Consider the following 6,015-nt stretch of genomic DNA (forward strand, 5'->3'; position numbering starts at 1 on the left):
CCTGAATCCCACTGGCCCTCAACCGGTCCACCAATAGTTTATGGTGGACCGTATCGAAGGCCGCTGATAAATCAAGCAGGATCAGGGCGGCTCTACCCCCGGCATCCAGCACCATTCGAATGTCTTCGGTGGATTTTATCAGTGCCGATTCTGTGCTGTGTCCGGCCCTAAATCCGTATTGGGATGAATCCAGCCTTTCTCCAGAACCTAGGAAGTTGCTGAGCTGAGTGTTCAGTATGCCCTCCATGATTTTGGCGGGGAGGGGGAGCCTGGCGATGGGACAAAAGTTATTTAAGTCCGTAACGTCCAAATTGGATTTTTTTACCAGGGGCCGGATAGAGGCTTGTTTCCAGCGCGAGGGAAATTCCCCCTTGTCTAGCATGATGTTGAACAGGGGAGTGAGTCCAGATGCTCGTCCGCTGCGCTTCCTGGGCCAGGGGGTCATTTTATGCAGGCGGGGGCGGGCGGGGCGGAGCACTAGACTGCTCGCCCAGCTCGTTTTCCTCACCAGAAATGGCGGGACCGGAAAGGCAATATCAGAGGTTCGAGCCCTGGATTGTGCAAATGCGCTGTTTCAAAGTTTAAAATCACAGTAAAACACACATACGCAATTAAAATATTATTAGCAGCAAGGTTAGCAGCAAAGTTCAGTAAATAAAAATCTCGAGTCCCGGCTTCCACCTCAGGACTGGTAACACACCCTCACTAGCAATCAGCGGGGATGTGATTGGCCTGCGCTTGTATGCAGGCGGGGGGCGGGCGGGGCGGAGCACTAGACTGCTCGCCCAGCTCGTTTTCCTCACCAGAAATGGCGGGACCCGAAAGGCAATATCAGTAGTTCCAGCCCTGGATTGTGCAAATGCGCTGTTTCAAAGTTTAAAATCACAGTAAAACACACATACGCAATTAAAATATTATTAGCAGCAAGGTTAGCAGCAAAGTTCAGTAAATAAAAATCTCGAGTCCCGGCTTCCGCCTCAGGACTGGTAACACACCCTCACTAGCAATCAGCGGGGATGTGATTGGCCTGTGCTTTTATGCAGGCGGGGGGCGGGCGGGGCGGAGCACTAGACTGCTCGCCCAGCTCGTTTTCCTCACCAGAAATGGCAGGACCGGAAAGGCAATACCAGAGTTTTGAGCCCTGGATTGTGCAAATGCGCTGTTTCAAAGTTTAAAATCACAGTAAAACACACATACGCAATTAAAATATTATTAGCAGCAAGGTTAGTTTAGCACCAGGTGGCCTATAAAGAAGGCAGCCTCTAAGAGTGAGGTGGTCGGAGAGAGTGAAATTAAAAATCATTGCTTCTTCTAGATTGGTCGCACCTGAATTAACTGTCCCTCTGAGGGATTTATGATAAATAATGGCCAACCCCCCTCCTTTTTTTCTTTCTCTGTTCATTGTGAGACAGATATAGTCCTGGGGGGTAGCCTTAACAATGTCAGGACCAGAGGCCACATCCGTCCATGACTCCGTTATGAAGGCGATCTTGACTTTAGAATCCTGTATGAGTTCCGCCACTTCGGTGCTATGTTTTACCAGAGATCTGGCATTGAGGAGCATACAATTAGTAATAATGGATTTTTTAGTTTCTGGGTCCGTGAGGGTGGCCTTGGGAGAAGGTAGGGAATGGCAAAGTACTTTGGGAAGAATTTGTTTACAATTGACACAGTGATGGGGGAGGGGCTGCCAGTCGTCCTCCAGTGCAATGGTGGTGCACCCATAAGTACCAGTGTGGCTGCCCAACGACAAAAGAGTGTTGCGGTTGTAAACTAGCCGAGGAGCGGATATTGAAGCCGTTTGACCAGGGTCTCCGGTCCTGGGCGCGGGTCCGGCGCGGACGGGCGCAGACGGGCTTGCCTTTGGCACGCCTTTGGCGCGCCCGCTGCGCTTGTCCGCTGCGCTTCCTGGGCCAGGGGGTCATTTTATGCAGGCGGGGGGCGGGCGGAGCACTAGACTGCTCGCCCAGCTCGTTTTCCTCACCAGAAATGGCGGGACCGGAAAGGCAATATCAGAGGTTCGAGCCCTGGATTGTGCAAATGCGCTGTTTCAAAGTTTAAAATCACAGTAAAACACACATACGCAATTAAAATATTATTAGCAGCAAGGTTAGCAGCAAAGTTCAGTAAATAAAAATCTCGAGTCCCGGCTTCCGCCTCAGGACTGGTAACACACCCTCACTAGCAATCAGCGGGGATGTGATTGGCCTACGCTTTTATGCAGGCGGGGGGCGGGCGGGGCGGAGCACTAGACTGCTCGCCCAGCTTGTTTTCCTCACCAGAAATGGCGGGACCGGAAAGGCAATATCAGAGGTTCGAGCCCTGGATTGTGCAAATGCACTGTTTCAAAGTTTAAAATCACAGTAAAACACACATACGCAATTAAAATATTATTAGCAGCAAGGTTAGCAGCAAAGTTCAGTAAATAAAAATCTCGAGTCCCGGCTTCCGCCTCAGGACTGGTAACACACCCTCACTAGCAATCTAAATGCTAATGTAAACTTAGCCTTTCCTGCTCACGAAATTGTTGGTGTTTTTCCTCACTTTAGTGATCATACACTGATTTTATGGGACGACACGGAGGCCAATATTATGCAAAACTCCTTTATTGCCACAGCTCAGTAGCAACAATTGAAGAACATGGAACTTCAATCAACATTCTAAAGAAGTATAAAGTCCCTTGGAGACCATTCATCATCCTTCTTTGTTGCTGCTGCTCCAGAAAGATCAATCAATCAATCAATCACTGCATTTGTAAAGGACGCTACTCACCCGCGAGGGTATCAAGGCGCTGAAGGGAGGTTGTTTGTTACTGCTCGAATAACCAGGTCTTGAGGTGTCTCCTGAAGGTGAGATGGTCCTGGGTCAGTCGTAGGTGTGCGGGGAGGGAGTTCCATGTCTTGGCTGCCAGGTAGGAGAACGATCTTCCTCTGGTGGTGGCTCTCCGAATCCGTGGGACGGTGGTGAGGGCGAGGCTGGTGGAGCGGAGCTGCCGGGTGGGGGTGTAGAACGAGAGGCGGTTGTTGAGGTATTCGGGGGCCAATGTTGGGGAGTGCTTTGTGTGCGTGGGTGAGTAGCCTGAACATGATCCTCTTGCTGACGGGGAGCCAGTGCAGGTTTCTCAGGTGGGTGGATATGTGGTTGTGGCGTGGGATGTCGAGGATGAGTCGTGCGGAGGCGTTCTGTATGCGCTGAAGCCGTTTCTGAAATGTGGCTCTGGTTCCTGCGTAGAGGGCGTTCCCGTAGTCCAGTCGGCTGGTGACGAGGGCTTGGGTGACCGTCTTTCTGGTTTCGGTGGGGATCCACCAGAAGATCTTTCGGAGCATTCGCAGGGTGTTGAAGCATGAGGACGAGACTGAGTTGACTTGCCTGGTCATCGAGATGGAGGAGTCCAGGATGAATCCCAGGTTGCGAGCGTGGTCCGTTGGTGTCGGCGCGGTGCCCAGTGTTGTGGGCCACCAGGAGTCGTCCCAGGCGGATGGGGATTGTCCGAGGATGAGGACCTCCGTCTTGTCCGAGTTGAGCTTCAGACGGCTCTCTGACATCCTTTGATCTGCTTTCTTTATTTCACACTTATATGTGTGTGGGTAGCATGTTATCTCTTATGGGAGGTTCTTATGTGTTTCTAACGTGGAAGCCTTTCTTTACAGGGCCTCAAAAGGACATTTTTTAATTGTAATGTTAGATTGAGTTTGTTTTTAATTTTTCGTGTGCTCTTAATAGTGCCTGTCTCGCGCTGGTGATCGGCCCTGGCGTCTTTCACCCTAAAACGCTCACCTCCGATTCCATTTCGGACCGGATTAGGACCTAGGTTTACTTTTGAAATTCGGCACGAGGATTGCGCTCACATGCTCCTACCTTAGCACCTCTACACTCGCCTTTACCGCCGGCTCAACTCCGTCAATCAAACGCTCGCAACACCAGACGACACAGTGTGGCCTCACATCACATCTTTGGGCAGCTTCTCCGGCCCCCTCAGCGTGCATGGCTACGCTCGGAGGGGGCCGGATTAGAGGAATTGACCTTAATAGCGGCCGATGCATGTTGTTTGCGTGCGTGACGGCCATTTTGGGAGCTTGGGCACTCCCCATTGCTTAACATTGAGCGTCCATTTTAGAAAGTTGGGTTTAGTTTTCTGTCACTAATCCCACGATCGGAGTGACAGTTGGGTCGTCTTTCACAGGGACACCGCCGAATTGCAGCGCTTCGAGTCACTGGCCCAACTTTATTGTATTTTGTAGAAATAACCACTACTTTTGTGGAAAATATCATTCTGATATCATAGCTCATAGATAACAACAGAAGTAGGCTCCAAATATCATTTTAACATCTTAGCTCATCGATAGCATTAGAAGCAGGTTCCAAAATGTCTGAACCTCTGTCTAATATTGAAGGACACCTGGAGAAACTGGTTAATAAGGCCTTTGAGAAGGTCCTTGGTTCAATTGATGAAACAATTAACAAGAGACTAGAATCCTTAACATCCCCATGCCCTTCTACTAGCAACTATCAATCAGGAGCAGTTAAGGCTCCAAAGAAACGGGCACTTGGAGGAAAGGAGCACAAGGACTCTAAAAGGACTAAGGCCTCTTACGCCCCTTCTCGCCTTCGTGGCGGTGATAAAAACGGGCACCCCATATGGGCAAGGTGAAGGCCCAGAGCCCCCTATCGACATTGCTAGTGATAATAGCTCAAACCAGGAAATCGATTTATCCTATTCCTCTGATTTTAATACTGATGATGAAGAGGCGCAAGTAAGGGGAACGGGGAGCTCAGAAGGGGCATCCAAGGCCCCAGATAAAAGCATGAGTCTACTGGACCCTTTTGGAAACCTTATGTTTGACCCCCTGATGATCAAACACCCTTTGTCCCCGGAGTGGACCCCCTCCCAGCATATGGGAGATTACCTTTCCTTTTGGTTAAGAAGGGAAATACCACAAGAGGTCAAAGCTAGGCTTCGCTCTGAATGTCCCAGGCCCTCCCTCCCTAATAAGATAGCTGCAACACCTGAGCATGACCCCAAAGTAGTAGCCTTTATATCCAAGACATCACGAGACCCAAGAAAGGGCATAGACAAGGTCTTGAGATCCTGTCAGGACCGCCTCCTTGACACGGTGGGTCCTATTACAAAGATATTTAAGATGGCGGAATCAGCTTACTTAGAGGACCGCCAGGTCGACCCAAAGGAACTCAGGGAGTGGGTCCAAAGGGCCATATGCCTTATCGGCAATGCTAATACAGCCTTGTCTATAGAAAGGAGGAAAGGGGTCCTGTTTAAGATCGATCCCAAGTTAATCGAGTTGGCAAAGAATGATGGTGGTGAAATTACTCAGGGATTCCTCTTTGGTGAGGAATTTATTAAAGATATGGCCAGATATATCGGCGCATTTAGTTCTATACAGAAATCCCAGAAGGTATTAAAAGAGTTTTCCAAGATGGTGTTTTTATTCGGGCCGGGAGAATGCGGGGTCGTTTCCCCAGCCGTGGAAACTCAAATACGAAAGCATTCATGTCCTGTGGAGGCGGGAGATTCGGCAACACCTCAAGCGGCTTCAATCAGTTCTATCCCCAGAGACAGAGGACCCGTGGTCGTCCCTTCCGAGAAGAACAGAGACAACAATCTTTTTCAACAGGTAAGAACTTCGTCAGACCCTTTAGATATCCTTCCAAGGGTGGGGGGGAGGCTACTCCAATTCGCTGGGAACTGGAATTTGGTGACCAAAGATCCTTGGGTTCTAAATACAGTGAAAGGCTATTGAATAGATTTTATTGACACTCTTCTTCAGACGAGATCCCCCGAGAAATCACCTTCTCTGTCAAGGACAGGGCACTGGTATCTCGAGAGGTTCAAGAACTTCTAAAAAAAGGTGCGATCATAGAGAGTACTCATGTGGGCTTCCTCAGCAATATATTCCTTGTAGAAAAGAAAAACAAAGAACAAAGGCCAGTCAAAAACCTGAAAGAATTAAACCAATGGGTGGTCTACCAACATTTCAAAATCATTACTGATCGAGG

The sequence above is a fragment of the Lissotriton helveticus genome, chromosome 3_1, assembly GCF_964261635.1.
Source record: "Lissotriton helveticus chromosome 3_1, aLisHel1.1, whole genome shotgun sequence".
NCBI classification, from domain to species: Eukaryota; Metazoa; Chordata; class Amphibia; order Caudata; family Salamandridae; genus Lissotriton; species Lissotriton helveticus.